Source organism: Ictidomys tridecemlineatus, chromosome 9, assembly GCF_052094955.1.
Source record: "Ictidomys tridecemlineatus isolate mIctTri1 chromosome 9, mIctTri1.hap1, whole genome shotgun sequence".
In the NCBI taxonomy this organism is placed as follows: Eukaryota; Metazoa; Chordata; class Mammalia; order Rodentia; family Sciuridae; genus Ictidomys; species Ictidomys tridecemlineatus.
Genome location: NC_135485.1, coordinates 31,625,351 through 31,641,037, shown reverse-complemented (window position 1 = coordinate 31,641,037; position 15,687 = coordinate 31,625,351).

Sequence of the window (15,687 nt, the reverse complement as noted above, 5' to 3'; positions counted from 1 at the left end):
ACTCTCCAATCCTCCTGCCTCAGCCTCCTGAGCTGCTGGGATTACAGGTGTGCCCCACTGAGCCTGACTGATCAGCCTATTTTTAATGGCTGCCTAAAATTGGTTTCCCAAAATAGGAAGGTAACACACTACCCAGAGAGATAAGAAGAAGTGTAACAGAGGCTGCTACCTGTCCCCTACCCAGGGTCTTCTCCTTATTCCAGTTAGTTCCCTTGATTTTTTTTTTTTTTTTTTTTTTTTTTTTGCCTGGCTAGCACTTCACCATTGCTGAGGCTGGCTTTGAACTCCCGATTCTCCAGTCTCAGCTTCCTGAGCCACAGGGATTATAGGCGTGGGCCACTGCGCCTGGCTCCCTCTGCTGATTTTCATAGAGAACCACACACACATTCTTCCACGGGCAATTGTTTGGTCTGTTAAACAACTGAGCCACTATCTTAAATATGTGAGAATGCTTAAGAGCTGACCTTAGAGTCAAATGTTGAGTAGGATTCACCAGATGGACTGGGGTGTGAGGATGGTGTTTCAATCCGTTGTCTATGCAAACATCGAGATATTTAAATGATTTTTTTTTTTTTAAAGTCAGTAAGTGGCAAATGGATTAGATAATTCAGGTCTGTTGTCATCAAAGTCCATCATGGTTTCCCAACACCATTAGTAAGATGTTTATTTAAAGTTTTTGTTCCCTTGGGTATTGTTGATGGACTTGGGGATGACCCACAGTTGGCACAATTTGCTTGTGATTCCCGGGGAAATCCCAGGACTGATTGTTTTCTTTAGAATGACGTGAACACCAGTCCTTGCCAATCCTAGAGCTAATGGTGCTGAAGGACAGCCCCATCCAAAAAGAAAGGAACTATAAGGCAGTGTCTAGATGTGATTTTGTCCCACTAAGAGGAAACTGTCTGAGCAGGATAATCCAACCTACATTAAGAAAAAGTGACAATGGTCTTGAAAAGCAACTGCTAAAAAATACAACCTATGTTTTTTTTGCAGATTCACACGCCGTGCTGTGTCATCTATATCTCTTCAAAAACAGTCCTGTCAAAAACTGGATTAGGGGGATTCAGTGCTTAGTGGAAAATCTCCTTCCATAGGTCTAGAAATACACTCTACCTTCATGAAAAAGGAAACCTAGCTAGAGGCCAATAGTAATCATGCTTAAATTCTGTCTAGGATTATTGTGTGCTAGAAGCTGTGCGAAGCTCTTTACATGCATTATCTCACCTAATCTTGGCAGCAAATTTTTGAGATGGGTACCAGGATACCCCATTTTAGAACTAAGGAAACCAGGATTGAAAGAGATGTAATTTGTTCAAGTTCCTACAGGTATAAGTAGCCTGACTCCAGAGATCACTCTTTCTACAGCACCTGGTTATACACAACAATCTTGTGCTCACTAATGCATAAGTGAATAAAGGCTCATAATCCCATAAAGCTCCTGATCATGCACAAAGGCAGTGTTTGTGCAGTTTCTGGTGTGATCACCTACTCAGGAGCATTTTGTGCTCTTGTACAGGAGGCCACAGATCCTAAACCACATCCTTGCACAAGCTTACTGAGTGTTTACCTGTGCCGGGTGTCTACTGGGTGGGGGCTGGGAATGGATGACATCCTCAAGAGGTTAACTTTGGATGTGAAACCTTGGTCTAGACTTTCTCCCCTCCTTGCCCATCATTTCTCTTTCAGGTAGACTCCTTTAGAACCTAATTCAGTACGCCAGCCAGAAGCAGGCTAAGGTTGAGTTTAGGAGGAGATTGGACCCAACTGACAGGGGTGCCATCATTGGGTCCTTCCTCTTTGTGGGCCAAGACTTTCTCTGGAAGTGAAGATACCTCTTCCTCAGAGGTGCCCAAGTCATCGGCCCATTTTGGTAAGTAGACAGTAGGCTGAGTCAGAGATGCCAATGCTTTCCAATTCGAAGGCCTGGGTGTCTGTTGCAGGTGATAAATGGATTGTGCTTCACCAAGGCTCAACAATGTCCTGAGAAACACTGGGGTCCAGACACTGCTATATTGCCCTGCAGAGATGTGGAGCTTCATTGCATCAGAGGCTAAGTAAGCAATTGCAGCAACTTTGTATGTTGGTATTATTATTATTATTTAATATTTATTTATTTATTTTTTGGTGTAGATGGACACAACACAAAGCCTTTATCTCCATGTGGTGCTGAGGATCGAACCTGGGTCCCGCTGGTGCTAGGCGAGCGCTCTACCGCTGAGCCACAATCCCAGCCCCTGTTGGTATTATTATTATCCCCACTTTCCAGATGTAGAAACTCAGGTGTGGAGGGGGTGAATGACTGGCTTGAGGTTGCTCAGAGATAAGTAAGCAGTCGAAAAGTGGATTTCGAACCCCATGCACTTTATTCAGTGATTCCGTTGTCTCCATTTAATTTGTTTGGAATGGGAAAATTACAGAAGTGGCTAAATGAGTCTGGAAGCATATGATATTTTTTTGCTTCCCTGCCTTTGGATATTTTAAACAAGGAAAACAAATTGCCTCCAGTCCAGCTACTGCTGGGAAGAGACACCCATTCTGAGATTACTAATGTTGTTTTTGAATAACAAAACCCCTGCAGGAGTTTAGCATCCGCCCAGTGGCTGTTCAGACCTGGAGGAGCCAGACCAGACCCGAGAATGTCAGAATGATCCGGCCTTTTCCCTGCAGCAGGATCATTTCCAACCACAGCCGGGGATGGCAGAGGCATTAGCAAGCCAGCAACATCTGAACGGCCAGATCAATTCGCAGAAGCACTTCTAAGGGAAACAAATCAATAAGTTCCTTCCCCTCAAGATTGATAACATCATCAGGAAGCAACAGATGCATTTTAGGGCTGGGCACACCGTGCAGGGGAGGTGACTCCCTGTGCTACCATTCTTTCTCTGGAGAAGCAATTGTAAATCAGCGCCTGAACATCCCAGCACCTGTCACAACAATAAAAGCTAACGTTCCAACTGCACTTGGCAGGTTTCGAGGTGCTGTCACATACTTTGTCTCTCTTGATTGACACTCCTACCAGGTGGCTAGTCCCATTTCACAGATGAGATTCAGCAAAATGAAACTGCCCCATTTGCTTCAGCCCCCCATTACTTATTTATAGCCAACCTGGGCCTTGAGTCTTCCGATTTCGAATCCCATGTTCTGCCTCCTGGCCCAGTGTTCCCCAAGCATCGTTGGCTCTTGTGATAGTGTCACCAACTTCGTTCGAGGCACCTCTTGTTATTTATTTTTCTTTTCATGGACCTAATTTTCTTTACCAATATAAATTTATTTTAAAAGGAAACTTCCTATCCCTATTATACGTGAAAACAGCGTGGCTACTGTAATAGATACCACAAAGAATTATATACTCTTCAAAAAAAAGACAAAAACGCCCCAGGTTTCTGTCTGCATTACTTAACCTGTAGTGCGTAGACCATACTCTGAGAGCACAGTATTGTACTGTGGGCCTTGTGAGGGAATAAAGATATGATAATTCTAAATTTCAAGGTCCTAAAAAGGTAAACTCTCAATCAGCCTTGTAACCATGTTATTATTGACATTATTTTTGCCAATATTGATAAAACAAGTTTTATTTTATCTCTAGATTGATTTAATTTTTTTTTTTTTTTTTAGAAAAATAAAAGGATAACCTTCCCTCTCACTTCAAGAGGCCTCATCCCTGGTCACTGCCCCTGATAGACAGAGAGGTCCAGGAAGGAGATGCTGAGATGAGCTTCCTGAAACCTGAAGAATGGAACGAGGAGAAGTTCCAACTGATGCCATCTTTTGAACAAGTAAACATCAGACCAGAAGTCCACGCAGAAAAACCAGAAACTAATTGACTAACCTTGCAGTTAAAGGACCATGTGAAGCAAAGATTAAAGGAAAACTGTCTCACTTCACTCCTGAGATTAATCTATCATTTAAATTCATTTAAGACTCATTTAAGTCCTATTGTCAGTTCTGACCCATAAGTGCTTTACCCCGCCTGTCCTCAGATACTTATTGATTCCCTCCCCCTAATGTCCCCTGGACCTCTCCTACAGTCAGCGTCCTCACTGAAGCCGTCTGAGGTCAGACTCCCTGCAGTACTAAGTACTTTCTTAGGCTTCCTTGGTTAGCTCCTGGGTTCCAGATTTGACCCCTAAGTGCATCCTTTACAAGTTGCCAGTATCTCCCTTCCAAAGTACAGATCTGGCCCATTTCTCCATCATCCTAGACACTGGACATCTTTTATGGTTTCCTGTTGCTCTAGGAAAAAATTTAGATTCTCACCAAAGGGATCCCTGTATGGCCATGTTTATTATAGCACTATTCACAGTAGCCAACATGGAATCAGCGTAGGTGCCCATCAATAGATGAATGAATAAAGAAAATGTGTTCTCCCTTATGTATGGAAGCTAAAGAACATTGACCTGAAAGCACAATAGTAATTACTAGAAATTGTGAAGGGTGTGTTGGGAGATGTGTGTGGTGTGTGTGTGTGTGTGTGTGTGTGTGTGTGTGTGTGTATGTGTGTGTATAAAAGGGTGATTGGATTGATCAGTGCACAGGGCATGCCTGTATGGAAATACCACACTGAACCCCATTAATATGTGCAATTAATACATGTTAATTTTAAAAATTTAAAAATCCTTCATAGGTGGGGAAAAAAGGTATAAATTCCTTAACATGGTCCTGGGCCTCTTCATGTAGCCATACCCTTTTTTCTAAACTCCAAAATTTTGCCTACCATCAAAGCAGACCTAATCTGAAGGACTTTGTTTTATTAAAACCTTAGAGCTTCTCTCGATTACATCCCTCCCCATTTTTCTAATGGTTTCTTGCTGCCACCTCAAGCTTTTCTATCAGAGTCCAGATGACACTTGAAAAGTACTTGTTGATGGATCTTCAGAGGGGAGGGGTATTTTGCACCTCTGGGCCAGGTGTTTTATGTGAGCAGCCCTGAAGAAGCCCAGGAAAGACATTTACAAATCTATGAATTATGCATAGATTTCTACTTTTCTTCCCAAAGGTAATTCTTTTTTTTTTTAAGTTTATTTGTTGATTACTTTCTTCTAGTAAGTGGAAACGTTGACTGAAATATTGGTTCTTGGTGTGAAATGCAAGACTTTAGAAATTCAAATATACATTTAGAAAAGCATACATTTTCATCTATTAGCTGACAATGACTAAGGCAGAAAGCTCTTCTTAAAGTAATTACCAGCTGGAAGAGAAGTGTAAACTTCAGCATAATTCATGAGCTGTTTCATTTTTCTTTCTCCAAACATTAGTCTGAGTTTGGTGTGAAATAAGCCCACACATACCTTAAGTACACTCTACTTTATGCTGCCTTTGCATAACAAAATCTGTGGATTCATCACTATCACAGATACTTGTTGAGTGTCTGCTCTGAGCCAGGCACATTCTGTATGATGAGATCATTGCTGCAATGGTGGGCATGTCCAGTATTGCACATGCTTGGCTTCACCCAGAGGAAAATGCAAATGTTTAGTGAAGAGAGTTTTGCAAGCTCTGCTGTAGAAACTGTGGAGCTATACATGGAGAATATGCAAATCAGCCACCTCTTTTTGCTTCCTTTGGTCATGATTAACAGTCCTTCACATCTATAGCCTGTTTTGTATTATTTTTTTTTAAAGGAGAGAGAGAGAGAGAGAATTTTCAATATTTATTTTTTAGTTCTCGGCAGACACAACATCTTTGTTGGTATGTGGTACTGAGGATCGAACCCTGGCCGCACGCATGCCAGGCGAGCGCGCTACCGCTTGAGCCACATCCCCAGCCCGCCTGTTTTGTATTATAACTTCATTCACTACTCAAGAAATCCTGCATTATTCTTGGCTTTTCATGTTAAAAAACAGATACTTAAATATATTAACTAACTTTACTGTGATCCCACTACAACTCTCTGTAACAGTCTGTGTGTCTATATCCATATGTGCCTTGTATATGTCTGGGTGGTGACAGGGTGGCGGGCGGAGGGTGCCAGTAGAAAGGACAAGAGAAGGAGGTAAAAACTAAAGAAATATGGACTGGTTTTTGCTGAGTGCCTACTGTATGCCAGGCACTTGAAATATCCCAACCATTCAACCCTCATAGCACTTTGCGATAAATATTATTTTCCTCCATTTTCCAGATGTAGAGATTAGTTGTACAGATTATAATCAAGGAACCAGACTACGTATTTGTTTTTTCCACTACTCAGCCCAGGGCCTGAGGCTTCTGGTCCTAAATCCAGTGTTCTTGCTACTCCATTGCACCTCACTAGCTCAGCTGAAGGAAGGACTTCATGGTGGGTAGATGCTCTTGGGAGGGCTGTTAGATTAATTCTGGTTTCCCCACATTTTGACTTCTTAATGGCTTCTTGGCATTCTTTTAGACATATTGCCTGAGCTTCTCTTAATCACTAGCTGAGCATTTTTCTCTTCTGTCAAAACGAACATGGCCCACAGGGGTGGTAGTTACTGATGTTATGGATCATGGAGATCTGGCTCAACTTTAGAATTTTAGTGTCTGTAGCAAGATTTCAAATGAAAGAGAAAGGAAAGGTTCAATAACTTTTGTTCAATAACCTTGTCTTTATTTTGCAGTGGAGGCAATGGCTGAGGCAGGGTACTGGATGCTAGACTTCTGGCCCTGGGGGTGATTTTCAAACTATTAAGAATCCACCTGGGTCAATCAGTGGGGTAGAGTATCCATCAGAGAGTCTGATCTCTAGGGTTCCTCTCTGTGTCAGACATTAGTCCTCCAGTGGCAGGATCATGGAAAGCCTGAGGGTCTCAGAAGTGGAGCTGGAGTGAACAAGTTTGCAAGGAGTCATTTAGGGGAATTTAACAGGGTGACTGTTTACCAAATGGTACTACTCTATTTTGATATTTTAAGAATAAGCACAGCCATATTGGTGCTTGTTAACTGAGTATTGGCGGTGCTTCTGACCTTCTTCCCTACCTCAAGTCTCCTGCTCCCACTCTTTCCAGCAGGTGACTGGGCTGGTGTTGCTTCTGAAGACAGTAAAAGGGATTACATGTGACCCTGAGGCATTGTTAGGCTTTTCTTTGACCTTCTAATTCATCTGCAAGTCTTGGGGAGTAATGCTTTATGACAGTGACTACTAATCATTTACCAACATCCATTCTTCTCTTCTTATAATAACCCCAAATCTGGAGATTTATCTCAGCACATGGTTGCCTAACCAGAGACTATATTTCCCAGGTTCCTTGAGCCTTAGTGTGATCATGCATCTGTGCCAGCCAGTGGGACTGTGCCACTTCCAGGTTGTCCCTTTAAAAAGAAATGAGTAAGGGTCTTCTTGTCCCTTCTTTCTTCCTGATGGTTGGGATGCATGCCAGAGATCAAGTGGCCACCTTGAATGGGAAGGGAATTGCAGATCTACTCTATAAGCCTGGGTGTCTTAGTTCTGGTCATTAAAGGGGAAAAATATGGCAAGCCCTTCTTGTTTAAGTCATATAATATTGGGAGATCTTTGTGACAGAAGTTGATTCTGCCTTAACAAATACTGTTTATTGATTGTATCATGAGTTGATTTGGTTTCCATAGCTTATTACCTTTGAAAGTGGAGGAGAATCTTCAAAAGGCACAGAATATGAAAAAGCTGTAATGGTAAAAAATGAAACAAAATTCAAGGGGCTCTGGCTGGGGTTGGGGCTCAGTGGTAGAGTGCTTGCCTAGCAAGTGTGAGGCACTGGGTTTGATCCCTAGCACCACATTAAAAAAAATACTAAATAAAGGTACTGTGTCCATCTACAACATATATATATATATATATATATATATATATATACACACACACATATATATATATATATGTGTATATATACATATGTAGTATATATATAGTTTTAAAATTATTTCTCTTTAAAAAGAAAAGCCAAAAAAATTCCAAGTGCTTGAAAAGAACTGAGAGAAATTGTGAATGAACAAAGAATGGATTGTGTGTGAAGATTATTGAGAGAAGAGGTTGGCTGAATCATTGCTTAATAAATGAAAACTCTTATGGTTAAATAAACCACAGTCATCTATGGTTCCAGGACTCTAAGGATACCAAAATCTGTGTACACTCAAGTCTCTCATATAAAATGATTTAGTATTTGCGCACAACCTATTTACATCCTTCTGTACATTTTAATTGTCTCTAGACTATTTGTAGTAACTAATACAATGTAAATGCTATGCAAATAGTTGCTAGATGGTGTTGTTTTGTTAATAATGATAAGAAGAAAAATATGTACATTTCACTACAGACACAATTAAAAAAATACTTTCCACCCATGTTTATTTGAATCCATGGATTTAAAATCCCTGAATGCAGAGGGCTGACTGTAGTTCAAGAGCTAGTTGGAGAGATCAGTGTTAGTGACTTTATTTGAGTACAGACAGATTCATGGATGGGTTTCAAGTGAGAAAGTAACAAGATCCAATATCTATTTTAAAAAGTTTACCTTGGAGTGTGGAGAATAGATTGGGGTGTAGTGTAAAATTAGAGGCTGAGATAACAATTTCAAGGTCATGGTAGAAAATCAGGTGAAGAGTCCTGGTGGCCTCAACTAAACACGGAAGAAGTAGACAAAAGAACAGAAGAGGTGGGATTTTGAGAGTGGAGGTCAATAAGTGTGTGGTTGAGGGCGAGTGAGGTGTTTAGGATAAAATCCAAGTTTCCGGCATGTGGGGTGGTTTGTGGTGTTCAGGAGAGGATATTTGTTGACAATGGACGTTGATTGGTTAGCTTGCAATGACTGCCTGTGGTCCCCATGGGAACTGCTTTCTATTTACTATCACCTCCTTTTTATTCAGTTCTCACACCCCCAAAGTCCTAGCTGGGATCTTGCCTACTGCCGCTCTTCTCGAGACACACCTGGCACTAGTGGTTTTCCAATCTTCACGGAGGATCCTTTGAGTCAATCCCACACGAATGCCACAGTTTGAAAAAAAATTTCCCCTGAACACAGAACAGGTCTATCACTTGTGTCAGTCATTTGAAACCCATTTGCAAGACTGATTGGTAATCACGGGCCACCATTAACTTCAGAAACCACAACTCTCAGATGAGGGTGCCTGCATTGTCTTCCCAGTCTAGAAATTCTTTGGAATTGATCAAAAGCCAGACAGAGGCCAGGCACAGTGGTGCATGTGTATAATCCCAGTGATTCAGGAGGCTGAGGCAGGAGGATTCTGAGTTCAAAGCCAGCCTCAGCAAAAGCGAGGCACTAAGCAACTCAGTGAGACACTATCTCTAAGTAAAATACAAAAATAGGGCTGGGGATGAGGCTCAGTGGATAAGTACCCCTGAATTCGATCCCTGGTATGCGCCCCCCCCCAAAAAAAAAAAAAAACCAACCAGAGCTTTCCATTTGAAATACTGTTAAAATGGTTGCTATCATTCAAGTAAAAAAGCTAGGGGAGAGCTATTTTAGATTGTCTGTGCCAGCAGAAGTCATATAACTGTGGGATTCTTAAAATTCTGTCTTGGAGAGGGTGATTGTTACTAACTTTTTCATTCCTAGGGCTCTGGCTTGCTATGAATTCCAGACTTTCTTCTTGACGCTAAGGAATAATAGGTTTTTGTCTCTTTTATGTCTTGTAATAGTTTCCTCTTTTGTGAGAACTTGTATTCCACTTGAGGACTCTTTTGGGGTTGTCAATCATAATATGGCCACAGCAACAGTCACGTGTTTCAGATTGAACCCATCCCAGTGCCCCTTCCAACAATTATTGGTCCATGGGATAAAGACCCACTGGATTGTACATGGCCTTTCCTGGGGTTGATACTGCTGTAGTTTGGATCCTGAATGACATCCAAAGGTCTATGTGTCAAAGGTTTGGTCCCAAGTGTGGTGCTACTGGGAGGCTGTAGAATGTCTGAGGGGTGGGGCCTATCAGGAGGTCCTTAGATCCTTGGGGATGTGTCTCCAAAGGGGATTGTGAGGCAGGGGTCTTTATCTTTCTCTCTTTTGCTTCCTGACTACAAGGTGAGTGGTCTTTCTCTGTCACATGCTCCTGCCATGATGTGCTGCTTCACCACAGGTCCAAAGCAATGGGGCCTATGAATCATGGACTTGAACCTCCAAAACTATGAGCCAAAATAAACCTTCTCTTTGAAGTTAGTTATCTCAGGTATTTTGTTACAGTGACAGGATGCTGACTGACACCAATACCTAGATACTAGAAGAAAGAAGGAATCTCTCTTATGTTGATGATGCTAAGCTAGAATAATATAAGCATCCATTGTCTGTGTTAATCTTCTTTAGCTAAATAGAGAAAAGTCATCTTCAGTAGTGGAGCATTATATCAACACTAGAGGGAACTTGGAGTTGTGTTGAGACAATGTTGAGGGGTATTGAGGGGCTGGTTCCAGACCTTATGACATTATTCCTAAACCCTCTCCTTTGTTCCATCACTTACCCAAGTTTTTTTCTCAGCTTTGTGTGCCAGTGATTTCCTTATTTGCTGAACCTAGGTTGTCACCTTCAGGGTTTTAATAATACATGGAGGTTTGCAGAACTTACCTGTAACAGTTACTCATTAATTAATGCCCAAATACTTAAGAGATTCATGTGAATGAATATGCTCTCCAAATGGTTTAACATTTGTTTTCTTTATCAAGGGCCTTTTGGAGCTTATACCTGGAGTCTTTTCACTGGAGGGAACAAGTTGTAGCAAGTCAAAGGGAGAGGGATTTGCTGGGGTGCCTGGGCAAATCTATTTGAGAGCACCTAGGCTTCCTTGGCCTCCCAAATCATTTGGGGATGTGGAATAGAATCCTCCACTTGCAACCTCTGCTTCCTCTCTAAATTCCCACTGTGGCAGCTGGGAGCTGGGCCATGGAGCTAATGGATGTCAGGAGCTTATTTTAATAAGCTCCCTTCCAGGCCATGGACCTCCCACATGAGTTCTTTCGTTCCTGGTCCTCTTTCTACTCCACTCTAGCAAGACATGGGTAGGTTGTTTAGTAGGGAATTCAAAACTAAATAGCAATTGCCACCAATACCGCCACACTTCAGGGAAGGACAGCTTTGCAACTAATTACTTCCCGCGAAAATACCCAAACATAATTTTGTTCATTATTAAAATTTTCCAATAATAAATTTATCTTCCCCATTAAGTAATACATTATTCTCCTATAAAACACACGGCAAACTAGAATTACTAGGCACTGCTTATATTAAATTGTTGCTTAATAAATTAAAACTCCTATGGTTATGAATAAACTAGGTCATCTGCACATTTTGTAAATTAGTAGTTTCTTGTAGTTATTCTCTACTGGTCAAAGCCTAAAAGAGAAGGAGAGGAAAAATGATTATCATTATTATTTTATTGTTTTCAAGCAAAGTACTGCATTCCGCACTGTAGTTTAAAATAAACCACTCAATCTAAGACAGTAGAATCAATATTGTTGAGAATCAATCAATAAGGATAAATTTTAAGGCCTGTGGTCTATAAGCTTTTAAGTCACATTAGAAACTATCTCTTTGGATATATAAGACCACATGAAGGAACAAACTCAGATAGAATCTTAACAGTCCTGATGCACTAACCATTGTTCAAAGTGACTTTAATTATTGTCCCACTTTTTTTCCCCCTGTTACAATTTTTGGATGGTTTGAAAGATCTTTCTTTCTGAGTTTAGGAGATGTCAACTTATCCTTTGTCGTCTTTTCTATTTGAGACGATTAATCGGGATTTTCCACTAATATCCAAAATAGTTGAAAGTATCAATGAATCAGATACAAAGTTACAAGGACTTCTCAGGTTACAAGATCTTTACTTACAGAACCCCATAATGCAAATAGATTGCTGCACTCTGCTTTTTTTTTTTTTTTTTAATTTTCAAATCTCTCTTCTCAAAAGTCATTGGGGACAGCAACTAAGCCACACTAAGGCAATTGCCCCACCTTCTGGTAAAGCTTTGGAACTGCTCAAATCCGTGTGCCACCCAACTACCTCCTTAGATCTCTTCTGCTCCTCCTAAGCCTTGCTTTACAACATCTATTGTTCAGTTACTTATATGAGGCTAAATTTACCCTCATATCTATATGTAAACATCTTTCTAGCACATTCTTCTTCGTCATCTTTTTCCATCTGTGGCCCAGTGCCTCAGGGAGCTCTTTTTTCCTTCCTATGTCCCCTCTTATACAGCTTCCTCCACCACTTCTCTTTCTCTCACGATGTGACAAAAACAAAACAACCAACAAGAGCCAAAGAAAATCTCTACAGAAAGATCATCTGCTCCTAATTAAACTGCTCAAGGGAACACTCATCTCACGTTCAGTCTTTTTTTTTCTGTTGAATCACTAATTTAAAAATGAATATTTTGTTCTCTACTTAGTCCCAAGTACATGGTATAGTTGACCTACATTAGGTAAGTTAACCTATTTCTATGCAGGCCAGAAGTTACAAAGAACAATTTTAATCACAGCATTCTGAAAGTTAAAGACATCTTGCCTTATGAAGTTGTTGAGAATCAATCAATAAGGATAAATTTTAAGGCCTGTGGTCTATAAGCTTTTAAGTCATATTAGAAACTATGTCTCTTTGGATATATTTGTCTCTTTGGGCTGGGACTCAGTGGTAGTGAACTTGCCTGGCGTGTGTGAGGAGGCACTGGGCTTGATTCTCAGTACTGCATATAAATAAATAAAATAAAGTCTATCAACAACTGAAAAAATATTTTAAAAAATTAGTTTGTCTTTTAGAAATACCTCCATTGGCATGGAAAGTATCTTTATTAATTTAGGTCTTCATTTAAAAAATTAAATAATTTCCAAAGTAGCAATTATTCACTGAGAAAAATTTAAAAAATACAACAATAGTTAAGTGGATAAAATAACAAATGAAAAATCCCATCTCTCATGCCTTTATCCATACTTCATTAGAAAGTCAAAAATTTGAAATATTACCTTTAGAAATTGTTTTCTATTGCAGTCACAAGTGTAAATATGCAAATATATATTTACATAGATATTTGGAGATGAGGGAAAATTACGTATCTCTGTCTATATCTGGTTTTCTTTCTTTCTTTTTTAATCTAGTAACTTTTTCACCTACTCATTATGGGCATCCTTTGGTATATAGACACAAATTAAATTTTAAAAATATTTTCTACCAAGGTCAGGCATGATGTTGAACACCTGTAGTCCCAGCTACGTAAGGAGGCTGAGACAGGAGGATGGCTTAAGCCCAGGCCAGACTTGGCAACTTATTGAGACCCTGCCTCAAAAAAGAAAAAAAAATGTTCCTGTTCATTATATACTTCTTTCCAGTAAAATAAAAGTGGGAGGGAACATATGTGAGGCTGGTCCATCTGAGATCAGAGAGTAGGAGCGTGGGTGCAGGGAAAGATTACTCACTTCTTGGGCAAGAAGTCCCTTGTTCATAGTGTAAAAGGAAACAATTACTTTAAAAAAACCTTTTTTTTGTTTATTTAGTGTTTTAATGTGATGCTGGGGAATCAAACCCAGTGCCTCACACATGCTAGTAAAGCATGCTACCACTGAGCCACAACCCCAGTCCCGGAAACAATTAACTTTTACTATGATTCAGAGGATACTGTGAAATTGGAAGGTAGGTTTTGCTCAACTTTAAAGGAATAATACTTTCTTTTTTAAAAAGTCCCTTCTTTTTAAAGAACATAATTGACTACTAGGAAATAAGTAATCAATGCACATTTTCGTGTGTGCTATGGCTCATCCTTTTGAATCTTCTGAATATATTTTTACATTTTGCAAACCCACACACTTTTTATCTCTTTACAGTAAATGTTATGTCAGTCAATGGGCCTAGAAACAATTATAGAAGGGTAAAGGTAGCCATGCTGGCTATTTTTTTTTTTAAATAGATAAGTGACAAAGGACAAATGCATTTTTTTTCTTTTTTTTAGACTTCATTAGAGGCCAAACAAATGCAACATTGAAGAAAAACTACACAGCTGTGACTGAGTTTATTCTCCTGGGGCTGACAGGTCAGCTGAGTGACAGCCTGTCCTTTTGTCATGTTCCTAGTCATCTACCCCAGTAATTGGCAATATGAGCAAAATTCTTGTCAATCAGAAGTGACATAAAGCTTCACATTCTAATGTACTTCTTTAGTCGTTTCTACCAATGTCACTCTTCAGAGATTGGTTAGCTTCTTTTCCAAGAGAAAAGATTTTTCCTTTGTTGGCTGCTTTTTACAATCACTTTTTCATTGTACTGGCAACTACAGATTATTCTATGCCTACCGCGATGGTATAAAGTTGTTATGTGACTGTCTTAGTTCACTTAGTGTTGCTGTAACAAAATATATGAGTCTGGGTACTTTATAAAGAGAAGAGGGTTATGTAGCTCACAGTTCTGGAGGTTCAAGAGTATGGTGTCAGCATCTGCTAGCCACTGGTGAGGGTCTTATGGCAGTTGGCATTACAACGGTGGGAGTGTTTCAGGCTCCCTTGTAACCACCTATTCTTTGGGGGGACTAATCTAGTCCCACAAAAGGTAGAACTGCTGTAAGATAGCATGGATCCATTCAAGAAGGTGGTCCCATAGCAAATTGCCTCCCCCTGGGCCCTGCCTCTTGGTATATGTGCTGCCCAAGGGAGCACACAGGACTTCATTGCTTAAAGGTTCCACCACCTCCCAGGACCACTATACTGGGGACCAAGCCACCATGCTTAGGACACAAACCATACTAAACCCAAGCAATGGCTACTTGCAAACCACTGATATATGGTAGCAAAATGTCCAGCTGTGTCTGCCTCCCTGTTCCTGCTCCTTAAACATATGGCTTTGCAAGTCGTCTGGCACAGGGCATCCTGGTGCAGGGGACCCGATGAGGTCAACCCATGAGGTCTTTGTTGGGAAGCACAAATTCGCCATGTGGACTCACCTCTCTTGAACTCCCTTACTCTAATAACCTGTGTCGAAGAAGCAGCTATATTCATGGCTCCACGTTGTCTTTGGAAACATGAACATACCTCATAGGAGATTAAAAAATGTTGGAGTTGCAAGCTTTTAACAGTTTTGTTGCTCTGAAGTGCCCTGGAGAAAGCAGGAAGCACTGTATTATTAATGGCAAAAATTCTTAGTTGGTGCTATGAAGAATGGGTCATGTGAGAAGTGTGTCTGTGATGTATGCTCCTATTTCTTGGGTATTCCTGTTTTTCTAACTTGGATTGATTTTTTTTTTTTTTGCGAGAGAGCAAGTGCTGTAATTTGAATGCATCTTTTATTCTCTACATTAATGTTTTCATTTATTCTTTTTTAAAATAATTGATTCTTTCCTGTCATTAGAGAAAATGGTGCTACGACACAACATCATGTTTACCGACCACCCTGAAATACTTCTTGGGGCTGATTTTCTCCAGGCTGCTTCCCTTTTCATTTACTGAAGACTGAAATTCTTCTTCTATGCTGAAGGGAGTCGTCTTAGCCTGTAACCGGTACTGATTAGACATTTCTTCTGTGGCCAGTACAGATTTCTTTCTCATTCATCACTCCTTGGCCTTTGATTAGTTTTGTGTTCTTAATCAATCAAGTCATGAATCGGGGAACTGGTATGAAAAGGAGCTTTTCTGAGCAGTGATGTTCCAATATTTGCAAGACTGCCCTCTGAAAAACCCACAAGTGGGGTGCTCCTGGAACCTGGGATCTCTTCCACCCAGCCCCTTCCTTGCGACTAAAATTGAATCCAGAATTTGGAAAATTGCTCTTCATT